At 39.0% G+C, this 14,113-nt stretch overlaps 1 protein-coding gene across 2 annotated transcripts in view; it reads right to left on the reverse strand.

The window, feature by feature from the left end:
* LOC133458514 (adhesion G-protein coupled receptor D2) overlaps positions 1 to 14,113 on the reverse strand; it is a 102,262-nt gene that overhangs the window by 23,641 nt on the left and 64,508 nt on the right. The gene's annotated exons all lie outside the window — the stretch shown is intronic.

The raw sequence follows: 14,113 nt of genomic DNA on the forward strand, positions 1-14,113 counted from the left end.
CGCAGCGATGAATGGACCCTCGCACCCTTGTGCACATTCAGGCCTGCTACAGTGGAAGCGCTTGTATGACTTGCATGTAGATGTCTTCAGGCCTGGACATTTAGCGGATGGCACCACCCACAACTCTATATCAAACCATTCAAAAGTTATAGCAGAAAGTAGGAACTATCAGATATCCACCAATCAGATGAAGGCGCGGGGCTAATTTGCACCAATTATGTTCAAGGACTCAAAACCATGTGCGATGACACCACCCACAAGTCTTTATGTGAAACCATTCAAAAGTTATTGCAGAAAATAGGAACTATCATATATCGACCAATCAGAAGAAGGGGCAGGGTTAATTTGCACCAATTAAGTTGAAGGAGTCAAAACCGAGTCAGATGACACCACCCACGACTCTGTATGTCATACCATTCAAAAGTTATGGCAGAAAATAGGATCTATCAAATATCGACCAATCAGAAGAAGGGGCGGGGCTAATTGCACCAATTATGTTCAGGGACTCAAAACCGAGTTCAATGCCACCACCCACGACTCTTTATGTCAAACAATTCAAAAGTTATGGCAGAAAGTAGGGACTATCAAATATGGACCAAACAGGGAGGGGCGCGCTTTTTGGCATCTATCGTCACCACGGTAACATTTTTAACAGAGAAAAGTAATGCCCATCGTCGCAGGATGGAGACGCACATTTTGATGTATAACACACCTGGGTGCACGTTACGGTTCGGGCCGTATTAACGGCCGAAGAAATGGCATAAATTGCGCCAAAATTACACGATCAATTCAAAATGGCCGACTTCCTGTTCGGTTTCGGCCATGGCGCCAAGAGACTTTTCTTTAAGTTGCAACATGATACAGGTGTGTACCGATTTTCGTGCATGTATGTCAAATCGTATTGTGGGGCTTGAGGCACGAAGAAATGACAGAATTACGAATCATTGTGAAAGATTATAAGAAAATGAAAACAAGCACGGTTAAAGCTCTATTAATGCACAACTACAACTTATTTTATGTTTGAGCCACTTAACTGAAGTCGTGATTTGAAATTATCTTACAAAAACAAGAAAGTTGAGAGACTTGGGAAATATTGTTCAAGGACTCTTGAAAGGCCCAGATGACCTCAGACAAACACCAGCATCTTGATCTGAACCAACAACGAGACCTTTTCACCACATCATGCAATATATTTGTTAAAATCACTGCAAAAGAACATAAATGGTCATGGGATTAAAAAAAAAGACAACAGTGTGTCCTAAACAGATCACTCTTGGGTGCAACTGTGCCTCAGTTAGTTCTTATCCTCAGCAGATTCTGTGACATTAACTCACAAATGCACACCATCTCATCTGAAAATATTGAGGACAACGGTTAATACTACTGCTTCCGTTGAGTTAGTGAGGTTCATCATAAAATTCCTAATTAAGTAAGTTTGCTTTAGTTGTAAAATGTGGACAACTCATCCTTTCCAAACTAGTTAGCAGAAAAAAGAAATGATCAGACATCTAGGGCGACGGTCAGCTTTTCCATCCTGGTTTCCAAGCAGGGTAATTATTCAAAAGATCAACAAACCCAACCACCATACATGCATGGTAATGACATGCAGCTTAAGGAATTGTGCTAACTATGAGGTATTTCCACATGTCATGGTGAAGAAAACGTGACCTTTCCATTATTCAAGCCCAAAGCAGACTGACAATCTGTATGTTAAACCTGAAAGCTCCACATATGCTGTACCGCCTGTACACAAGCTTGTACAATCATACACAAAGTGTCGGTAGGTTTATAACTGTCATGAACCCATCTGTCTGTCTACATGTCTCCTCTTGTTTAGGACGCGTCGTGGCTACTCTCCAGCAGACTGCCTGTGTCTGGATTAATCTCCCAGGATGATTGCTGATCTGACAGTGGGACGGCTACCATCTACCACCAGCAAAACTAATTTCACTGTGTCACTGCACAACACTCCCACCCAACATCCCCACTAACACACATGCATGAACACACATCACAGAATATCTTCATCTGTCTCTGTCTCATCTACATGAATGAGGGCAGGAGGGCGGGTGACTAGTCCAAAGGAGAAAGGTCAGTGCATCAAAGGAGTTCATCATTCTGAGGTGTCAAAGCTGCTCTTTAGGCGGGTATAAAAGGGGGAGATAAAAAAAAAGAGATGGGACTAATATGTGGATTTGGGTGGAGGGGGTATGTTTTATGTTCATTTGGTTATTAGTTATCAACGTTTATGCCAAGACTTACTAAATCACTTATCATAATAAACATGTTTCTTAACCACATTCTTTTTATTGTCTGTCTAAATGGAACAGCGTCTAGAGACAACTTTTGTTGTATTAGACGCTATATAAATAAAATTGAATTGAATTGAATTGAACAAAAGCTAACCGTACATCCTCATCTCGTTTTTTCAGTGACCATTTGGTTGGCAAAAACACATCAGAGGATTTACTCAAACGTCAGAAGCTGGTCGTTTCTACAAAAACACTTTCAGAAATGATCACACAATGCATCCACTAAACTGGCTGGCATCCTGCATGATGCAAACAGCTTTTAATAGCATCAAACCCACAGCAACTTGTTTGGGACCATCTGTCCAGTCTATTGTGTTTCTCTGTTAACGCTCTTTGGAAGCTCATGGATGGGCAGCAGATGTATGGGCTCTTACAAAGATATCCGGCCAGGCCACCAGGGTCCTACCATGTCTACTCGCCTTTGTGGTTCAACAAATTGGCCATTTTTTTTTTTTGGGGGGGGGGGTTGTGCTTATCAACTGTGTTAACAAAAAGTTACAAACAGCAGCATGCTACAAACAGGAAATATACATGTTAATTTATTTATTACTTAAAAAAAAGAATATATATAAAATCTACACATGACTTTACCCAAGTCACAATTTTTGATCAGAAATATACCAGTCTGAATGCAAGGTGTTTTCTGAGAAGGGGGTCGGGGGGGGGGGGGGGGGGCACTGGAGGTGAGAGGTGGAGTGTGAAAGCTGGGTTCAGGAAGTTTTCACTCCTTTTTTCCCAGTATGCCCCTGGCCTCTCCAACTTCCAGTCAACGGCTGAAAAAAGCCAGATGCGGGCAGGATAATCACCACCTAATAAGAGGCCTTATTGAAAGCAGGCTGGCAATCGCATACTACAAGCTTGAAAGGCGAGTGCGCGCACGTGCACCCACATAGACATGGACAGCTAAATGCACACGATCACATGTAGTTGTGTAATGGTGCGTGATGACAAACTTCAGAATGGAACGATCACTCAAAACAAGGTACAAGTGAAAAGCATATGTATATTTAAAAAAAAAATCAAAAATCAAAACATGCACTCACAAACACAGAAATCCACACCAGACCCAGATCATTTTTCCTTCTTCTGACTTTTGTCCTCTACCTCCATCCTAGAAAAATGTTAGCATATGGCAAAAATATCATTCATTTCATGATAATTTATCAATTATCAATTTAGGAGCAGAGAACAGGATCCCTTACAGGTTTTATTGTACAAGCATGTGTCTGTTTTTCTGTGAACTTATGAGAGGGTATGAAGTTAATCATGGAAAATGTCCACTCCTTAAATACTTTGTAAAGGTTTCACTGAACATTTGAAAAACTGACAAGAGATAAAAGAGCCACTGAAAAAGGCTTTTTCATGAAGGACCCTATTTAAAGTTAATGTATGATGATTCAAAAACCTGCACATTTTTTTTCTTGAAAAGCAAGTTTTTGTGCCATTTTGTTTCAGACTATTTTATTACCTTTTTGGATTGTGTTTGCATTGCATTTCTTTTTTATTAAATCCTGTCCCATATCAACTTCCCATGAAGACTAAAAAGAATGCCGTCAGGCTAAAACCCATAATTACACAAATAAATTCCCTTACCTCCAGTACACAAAGACCACAGCTATGATTTGGGTGATTTATGAACTGTAGCTGGGAGAATTACTGTTGATGTAAACAGAGTAATAGATAGGGAGTTGCACAAGATTCTGCTGAAGTTTCAAACATTCTCTTATATTGTTCTATTGGGACAGTAATATTAGAAAAATTACCCTAAAAAAAATTGGGATATGTTAGTTGATATCTGGTGAGAAAATAACTACAAGATAAAACTAAAAACAGAAAATAACAGACTTTCAAGACAAAATATCAAGAGTAAAAGATTATATGAAAACAATACTGATGAAATGTCATCATAAAACGTCAGTGACAATGTTTAATATCTCTTCCTATCTGAATTCATCATCTCAATATCCTCGTGTAAAAACGTCTATAACCGTTAAGTGTACAACATAAACAAGCAGTCGACAGTATGTCACAATCAACAAACATAGATTAATATTTTATTGCTTTGGGCAGCACGGTGGATTAGTGGTTGACACTGTTGCCTCACCGCGACAGGGCTCCTAGTTCGACTTGGATTTAATGGGTGTAGAAACTGGATGGATGGATATTATCGCTCATATTTTTAATATTATGGTTGTCAGTGAAAGCATACTGCATGCCTAAACATTGCAGTTTTATTTATTTTTACTTTACTTTTCCAAAGGACAGGACTCATATTCAGTTTTGAAGACTTGCTTCACTCCAACCACCACGTATAGACAAATAAGATGATATGGTACAGTGTTTTGTAGAGAATCATACGTTTCTATGAATGCCACTTTAATCAAGCAGGTCCATAGCAACAGCCTTCGCCTCACAGCACTACACTCTTCCAGGTAGACAAAGTGCCCAACTAGGAGAGGGCTGAGGGACACATTGACCTGGGTCTCTATACCTCACTTCCAGTCCAGTCAAGCAGTCCAAAACTTGGACAGTCAATCCACTTCTCATAGCATCCAAAGGTATCTGCTGCCAATAGACTAAACTCAGACACAGCAGGAGACTCTCAGTTTCCCCAGTCAGTGTCTGATGGGTTGAATCTCTTTTGGCTGTATTGTTTTCAAAGAACACGAAACTCACTGTCAGCCTGAATCAAGTCAGAGCAGTTTGTAAGGGGTCATGAGTACAGCAGGACGAGTTGAAGGTTAAGAAATGTATATTTGGCCTGATAACATTCTTGCATTATCTTTATTATGTGCAATAATGTGTTTTTAAAATACATTCTTAGACTATTTAAAAAAAGATGCACACATGGACAAATTTGGTGGCACTTTCCCATCAAAGAAAGAAAAACCAACAGTGGCAGCTGAAATAACCTGAAACTGACTACATTAATTATAAAAAATGTTCTACTGAACACTGTCTGAACAGACTAACTACTTGAATTTTGGTTCAACAGAATCATTCAAAACAAAACAAACAAAGTTAATGAAACTGACCTTGAGTAATAATTTTTTTCTTTCACACATCTTTTGAGGTATTTGCTGCAATCAACAGTTCTCTCAATGAAACTCCTGCACCTGTACACAGGTATTTTGGTCCACTCTTCATGAGCAAACTGCTCCAGCCGTCTCAGGTTTGAAGGGTACCTGCTCCAGACTGAATGTTTGAGCTCTTTCCACAGATGCTCAAAAGGATTTGGATCAGACCTTTTCAGTCATTATTCTGTTGGAGGATTCAGGACCTGAGACTGAAATCACTCTCCCCTGACGGTGGGCAGTACATTTTCTCCCAGACTGTCTTGATAATCTTGAGCTATGCAAGAAAGCAGCCTCAGAATATAACCAAGCCTCCTCAATGTTTCACTTTCCAAAAAGCTCTAATTTTGTCTTGTCTGTCCAAAAGGACATTCTCCCAGAAGCTTTGTGGCTTATCAAGATGGATTTTGACTATCCCAGTCTGGCTTTTTTGTGATTTGCTCTCAACATTGGAGTCGTCTGCCAGTAAGTCCACTTTGGCTCAAACGGCAATGGAAGGTGCAATCTGACACTGATGTACCTTGACCTTGGAGTTCACCTTGAATCTCTTTGGAGGTTGGCTATAGTCCCATGGACCATAAACTCCTGAATGAAATTCACTACTGTAGCCACAGGAACATCAAGCAGCTTGGAGATGGTCTCATAGCCATTATCTCCTTGTCTGTAATTTTCCTCTGATCTCCTCAGAAAGCTCTCTCCTTTGCTTCCTCTGGTCCATATTCAGTGTGGTGAACACTGTGATACCAAACACTGACAGCAAACTAAATACTTTTTACCGTTTAAATAGAGAGACTGACTGAAAGAAACTAATTACAGGACACGCTTTCGTTTCAACACATCACTATGGTCAAATTATTTTCAATCTTCTCTAGGCGTACCAACTGATTTGTCCAAGCCAATTTTATTCATTCCTTTTTTCTTTTTTTTTTTAAAGTGGTGTTAAACTACAGATTTTTTTATTGGTAAGTGTTTATCAAATCATTATTTATTATTCAACATGTCAGCCAAAAGTTATTTCAGTGAAAATTGTAGGTTTTCTTTATTTAAGAGGGGTACAAACAAATATGTCCATGGCAATCCATGGTAATGTCCATGTTTAAGGCAAGTTGCAAAACATCCTGCTCTCCAACAGATAGTGAGATTCCGATGATAAACATATGCACAGGAAGAGATCGTGGTCTTCCACACACAACTATTCAACCAAACATAAACCTCTGTTTAACAGTGCACCAAGCGCCCCGCTCCTACACCATCTGCAGCATCAAAAAGGAGAATCTATATTGTCCCCTCTGTCTTCTTTTTTCATTTGAGTGACTATGAGCGGCAGAAGCGACAGCTGCAGCATCGCTCCCTGCCCATGCTCAGTCAGGGTAAGGCAATAGGTTTAGCAGGCGAGAAGGCGAGGCAGATTTATGGTGGTGGTTGTGACCTCTGGGGCCGTAACACAGTGATGGGTGAGTGGCTCTCAACGGTAAGCTACTGGCACTTGACAAAGTGCCCGAAGCAGAATGAATTTACTTCTCTTTTCCTCAATCATCAAGCAGCCACTGCCCTGACCCCCATCCTGACTGCTATAACAAGATCTCCCATCTCACAAGGGCCTGAAAAATTTACTGTCACATCTACTTTTCAATGAGCTCAAGTGAGCACTTCTTTCACCTTCAGCGGAGCAGGTGCTGCTGTAGAGAAGGGCTAACCTGTCCCAGGATGTGTCTCTGAGTGTGTATTTTATGTGTGCGTGCATGTGAAGGAGACGGGGAGATGAGCATACACAGGGAGATTTCTGTTCACGTGTAAGCTGCCCCACTCACTGGAAAGCACTCAAATACAAACATTCAAGCTTTAATACTTCCAAATTCAACATGAAAGAAAAAAGAAACAAGAAAAAAAAGAAAAAAGAAACTTCCACCTCCACTTTAACAATCACACGCACATGCAGAATAAGGCTGCCAGGGGACACAGAGGGCACTACTATACTGATGTCAGTAGACACTTCAAGCATTTATATTAGAAATCAATCTACCTTATCACATCTCTTATACACACAGGTTCACACACCAAGCATTATGGAATTTGTGTGTATGGAGGCTTTCATCAGCTTGATGGCAATAGACTTGGACTTAATGATCCTGGTATTCTTTTTTTATATGCAGTCGATAAATCTTGATGCGTACACATTTAAATTTCACCTTTCTTGCACTCTGGTTGCTTAGGTGAAATTACAGTGAATGTGACAGAGAATACAGGAGACCAAATCAAATATGAGCACTTCAGAGAAACCAGGAGTACAGAAAGGATGCAAGGTGCTTTCTCTCACTGTTTTTCCAACTTATTTTCCTCTAGTGGTCTTTTCATACATCAATGGTTAAATCATGCATAATTTGTTTTATATGTATGAATACTTTAAGAAAACTGAGTGACAGAAAAGTAAAAAGAGAACAAAGAAGAAAGGTCAGTGGAACTTATATTAAATATACTTCAATTTATTTCAATTTCATTTATATTACAATATAATTATTTTGGTTAGAATATATTTATAATCCATGCAACTGAGGAAGAGAAGGGAAAAAAACATTTAAATTACTTTAGGGAGACTTAAAAAAAAGGTACACAACGGGTGAAAAGGTACAATGAAAGAAACTTAAAATTATCATCAAAATGAGCAGCACAAAGTCATAGTGATTAAATTTATGTTAATCTGGTTTCTTAAACGATCACAGTGTTTTTTTGCCTTCTTAATTCCTTAATCAAAAGATGCAATCTAGCAATAATTATAGCATTAATATTGTATCTATCACACAGACCAATTCACAAAAAAAGAGGGGATTAAATAAGTGGTGAATGTTCCACTTTACAACGGAACAGGATTTAAATGGTTGCCGTATCAAATTATCTGCAGATAAAACAGTTACAAAGGCAGTCAATAAATTGCATATTAAGCAAAGAAAGTTGATTATGCAAACAATTCTGTATGTCAAGTTCAGTCTTTAAAATGTCCTTATTAATTCAGCCTCTTTTCTTTTATGAGCCAAGCCTCACCAAATCCAATAATGTTATCATGATGAGCCAATAAAAATCTATGATTAAACATGTGTAATTTTCCAGAGACAAAGTATTAAAATTTATTGTCCCTCTCTCTCTCTCGCACACTCTGTTGCGAGCAATCAAATTACCCCTGGAGCAGCAGACAATCTGTGGGTTACAAGTGGAAAAAAGAGGACATTAAAAGCTATTCAATAGGCTACTGTAAAATTGATCAGGCTATAAAAGCTGCTACGCGCCTGCTCCCTCTCTGCTGCTCAACCACTCACCCACTCAGCGTGTAGGATTATGACTCTGGCAGGAACAAAACAGTGAAGAAGAGTCACAGAGGGTATTTGTAACACTGAGGCTGACACAGGATGGGATTTTTTAAGGGGGCAGACAGACAGAGAAATAAGAGATGTCTTTTTTCTGGATTTTCAATATTTGCGATTATAATTTAAATCAGACATGATTAAAAAAATGCTTTAATGCACTACATAGGCAATACAAGTGTAGTCCAAGTAATACGCCCCCCTTAACTTTTACTGTTGCAGTGTTTGATACAACTTCACAGCTCTGACACGAGCATGCCTCTATATAATACAGATTTTGTCAGCTTTCTCATCATGAGGTCAAATCATAAGGTGCCTACTGTAAACTGCCGCTAGTGCAGGTCTGCTGATTCTTATGCATCAAAAGATAGCTTTTCTAACATGTTTGCAAAAGGGTCCCGTGACCGTCATCTGGAATAAGCAGATAATGGATGGATGGATGGATGCTTGGAGAGGGTGGTGATGAGAGTTTTTCCACTTAGTTGCAATCTGAAATTTATACCACTAGATGATGCTACATCCTGCACATTAAACATTAGACATAGAGTAATCTGGATTATATAATTCAGTGTGAGATCTAAACAAATTACTATTACTAATAATAATAATAATAACAACAAAAATAAAAAAACTGAGTAGAGTTTGGCAAGCAAATAATAAAGATAATAGTCAGATTAATATTATGTTCTTTTAATATTTTTTTTTTAAGTGTCCAGCATTGTGATGTAGGCAGTTATCTCATTGTAAAGTTAATGGAGTAACTCAAAGATACTTTTGTGCAATATAATACTGTACATGATACTTTCTCTCATCAAAAATCTAAAAACGGAACTGTGGTGATACATCTATTAAGTACTCTGACTGCATCAAGTTTAGTCAAATGTTAAAAACTAAAAGTTGATAGTTCTGACAAAGAAAGCTTCTTTTTGGATTTCACAACAACAGGGATGACATCAAAACTGTGTCCAGTCCAATATAATATGATCTGTTTGCATGACTGATGGTAATGTAAAATCTGAACCCTGACCACAGAATATCCAGACAATGACTAAGGGTGAGATTGCATTACTGCTTGTGTGTAAAAATACTGAGTTTTACTGGTCACATGCATCTCTACGGAGGATATTTTTATCCCATCAACCTCTCCCTCTCCAACCAAAAAACAAAATGGGCCAAGGGAAACAACACCTCAAGCAACTAAAAAAGAGAAACAAGGGGCTTTATTCATATTCACCATCACGACTAACTGTAGAAAACTCTGTGGACCAATATTCACCAGTAATCCGTGGAGATTTACTGTTTGATAATCGGCATGGACAGTATGCCACTTGGGCCTTTCTACAGCTGTTCTAAATTACAAGAAATGAGAAAAAATTCCAGTGGCTATGAATGGTGCCTCTGGCTCAATCAGTGGCAGTGGCTTGGCAAACTGCGTTTTTCTTTTAACTTTCAATTCTCCTAAGCATCCGTGCTTCACAGCCCCTAGGGCTATTGCCTTTCTCAATCTGTCCCTGGAGAGGCAGGAGTTATGGTCCCTGTCGATTGAGGAGAAAGGGATGTTATTCCCCTGTCACCTCCTGGTCGCGCCGCCATCCTCCCTGCCCTGATCTACAGCCTAACCCCCACCAGCCTTTTCTGGCTTCCTCTCTCCCTTTTCCCCACTTTGCTTCGTCGTATACTGCTGGCTATGTCGTTGCCATGGGCTGTTGAGATGAGGATGATGGAAGGGGGTAGGTGAGGTGCTGATATTAGGTTAGAGGTGTGTTGTGCTGCTGCGGGATAGTAGTGGCTAATGTTTAGTACTATGTAAAGACACTTGAATAAAAGATTTGTGTGCACCTTATAGGAAAATTGACTTGCACAAAGTAAATGTATACAAGATAGAAAAAAACCCCGAATGGATGGATGAATTTCTACATAAAAACATTTATATATACTTACTAAAATACATATCTGCTAAGATATCGGACAGGGAGGAGTGAAGGGTGAGGCTCGGGGACACGCTATGAGATGACCTGGCCCAGGGGGGCTGACCTGCCCCAGGGCACATGCGGTTCTTTGAGTGACATACTTAATAGTGGTGCAGTGACAGGGTTAAACATAGAAGGCAGTTAGCTGACAATTACATGTGGTGGCTGCTAACTCATGTCACAAGACTCCCCGCAGACACCGTTTTGTGCTGGGTGGCTGAAGGCTGCTGAGATGCATCAAATATCCGTCTAATATGTTTCACACGATTTGAACTGCCTGAGTTTTATATGTTTGATTAGTTTAGGCTATCTTTACTTTCGCCTTTTAAATGTGAGTTTAAAAACAAATGAGGGCGGAAAAAAGTAAAAGCCAGAGAAAACGGAAGATGTTCTGAAAAGGATTCAAATATCTAAGAAAAAAAACGTGATGACTTTGTGAACTGCTGTTGAATTTCTAGAGATTTATCAGTAACAGCATCCCAAGAGACTTAAGATCAAGTATAATGAGCTGAAATTAAACAGATTTGCAAGAATGTTCTGGTATATTTTTGTTATGTGATACAATTTTCATCTATGATTTAAAAAAAAACTCATTGCTTTGCCCATTACTTTTAATTGAAATGGGAATTATAAGGTTTCAACAAACTACAGGCTATTCTACAATACTAGGAACATTGGGACATGCATTAGTACACCTGACACATGCAGCAGGAACTTCAAGACGTCTCAGAGCTCAGATCCATTTCCATATTGACCAATGTTTGTTGTCCCCCCGCCCCCCAAGTATTATGCACCTTAGGCAAATCTTGAGTTTCTGAGGGTCTCTCTGGGTGAAAGAATAAATAAATAAGCAGATAAACAGATGAATAACCCAGAGGGATGGGAGCCTATACGACTTGGCTATCCATCTTATATCCTATTACCCCACACTCAGCGGCTCCTGCAGTATGTATAATGTAGTCAACCTCTGTAAGCAGATACAAAATTCGACTCTTTCCCTCCTCAATTTGTTATATCTGACACCACCATAGCTTGTGCCTTGTTCTTTCTTTGAATTATGAATCATTTCACTTCACCCAAGTTTCACTTGTGCATGATAGTGTGGCGTTCTTATGCAGAACAGCTGTGGAAAACAAATTGGTAAAGCTCGGCACGCTTTGTAGTGTATGGACAAATATGTATAAACTGTTGTGCTTACAGGCACTTAAGAATAACCAAATGGGCTCCATTTTTCATATTTAGATTTGTTTCATTGGGTGATAAATATAAAATGCCAGGATGTGTTTCAAGTGCAGTAAATGGAGCTATATAGGAATATTAAATTATCTGGGAATTGATTTGAGATATTTCATGGGGACATTGCTGAATGAAGTAATTTAAACTCCCAATTGTTGTAAGTTCCTCTTCAGAATGTCACTATGGAATCACAAATATTACAAATATCATTTGGAAACTGAGAAATCAGTAAATGGAGTGTGGATAACACAAAGCGGGGGAGCAGAAGAGAAAAGAATTATAAGATAGCGAGTAAATGCAAATTAACAAGTCCTAAGCAAGCGTGAGTGAGAGAAAGTGAGATGAGGGATGGAGAGGAATGTAAATACATGGCAAACTGATAGCACATTTGAACCGCTGTCTGTTTGTTCGGGTATTTATTCTGTGAGGCTACAATCAAGTCTTCAAAGCTTGAATCCATATGACAGGAGCCCATTTCAGGGCCACACATCGTCCAAAAAACAGCTAAGCCAAATCGTAGTCAACGCACGCACACACGCACACGCACACACACACACACACACGCACACGCACACGCACACACACACACACACACAAACCCCAAAGTCAGTTACAGTTAGTTGACCATCACTTCAAAATGCAGAAAGGAAAGAGAGAGAAAATGCATTTTAATTCATGCTCTGGGAGAGGGTAGAGGGAAGATAAGTTACGAGGAACTGATTTTCTTGGGACTTGGCTGAACTCTCAAGCCCTGTTTGGTTAGAGCAGATGTAGAATTAGTACACATCACTTTGCATCAGTTAGACATTAAACACAAGCGGCCTCTCAAATGCCAAATACCTCCCTGTCACACAGACACACACATGCACACCTCACCTCAAGTGTCTGGGATTCTGCTAATTGTCAATGTGATGTCAGTTCCCAGTGGATCAAGTTCTCCTACTCATTCTTCTCAACGTGGAATCCCCAAATGCATGTGGCCTATTTAGACTAATAGAAAACACAATCATCTTTCTTTTTTTTTTTAGCCACGTCAGCTAAGAGGGAAAAAAAAACCTGGTTAAAAACAGATCTCAAACAGGAAATACACTCTGCCTGAATATAGTAATCCAGACAGTTGTCTTGTCTTTGAAACCTACTTTCAGAGTACAAATTACCTGTAGTAACAAAATTCCAATTGCTCTAAAGTTTTTAGTAATTGATATAAGATAAAATGATCACCACAACTATCACACGCAAGTGAAACTAAAAAAAAAGTACTAGATTGTTGCAAACAATTTTAAAATGACAAAGAAAAAAAGGACTGCCAAATTTGGAGCATCCAAAGAATTCTGAACAGTAACGGCACCTAGCTGCAAGACCGTCAACAAAATGTATCAAACTCTGGAAGGTATGTGCAGTATTCCACTTGAGGACTAATGAAGCTGAAATAGAACTTTTCAGGTACAAAAAGAAAAGTTGATTTTGGAGAATTGAGCTTTATGAAAAAAAGCCCTCTCAAATTGCTAAGAACATCATGCTTTGACCTCATCCAGTGGCATGAGGAAGAACTCACTAAAATAGCAGCAATTTCTGAAATCAAGAGTCATATTATGTTTAAAAAAAAAAGGAAAAAGCTTTAGACCAAAACAGGTTAGCATCTCCAGCAGTATAATGATCCTAACCAGAAAGAACATTTGAAATGGAAACCATTTGCATGATCAAAAATATGAAAATACTCCAAAAAAACATAAGACACTCATTTGAGTACAAAAAGTACACAAAAAGCAAAGTCGGATTTTGCTAAAGGAGGAGCCAGGATGTACCCAAAGTGCTGCCATGAGTACTTTCCCATTAGGTAAAAGATGGAAATATGAACATAAAATTACTTGAAATTCAAGAAAAACAACTGCTTATCCAGGTACTTTCATTTAAGAAAACATTTATGGTGTCTACATGTCTAGTCTGACATTGTTCTGCTGGTAAAGAGATGAAAAATGATAGTTTCTTAGTTTTATACTTTCTTGTCAACACAAACTTTTTGCAAAAAGCTTGACTATATACTAATAGTATACTGGGACATTTGTGACTTCTGGCTTTGCTGTTATGCTCCTATAGTCCGCAAAGTCACTTTATAGTTTTGGAGTGGGGAATCCTGTTGCATGTCAATAAACAGACCTAAACAT

This window comes from Cololabis saira, chromosome 13, assembly GCF_033807715.1.
Source record: "Cololabis saira isolate AMF1-May2022 chromosome 13, fColSai1.1, whole genome shotgun sequence".
Taxonomy (NCBI): domain Eukaryota; kingdom Metazoa; phylum Chordata; class Actinopteri; order Beloniformes; family Belonidae; genus Cololabis; species Cololabis saira.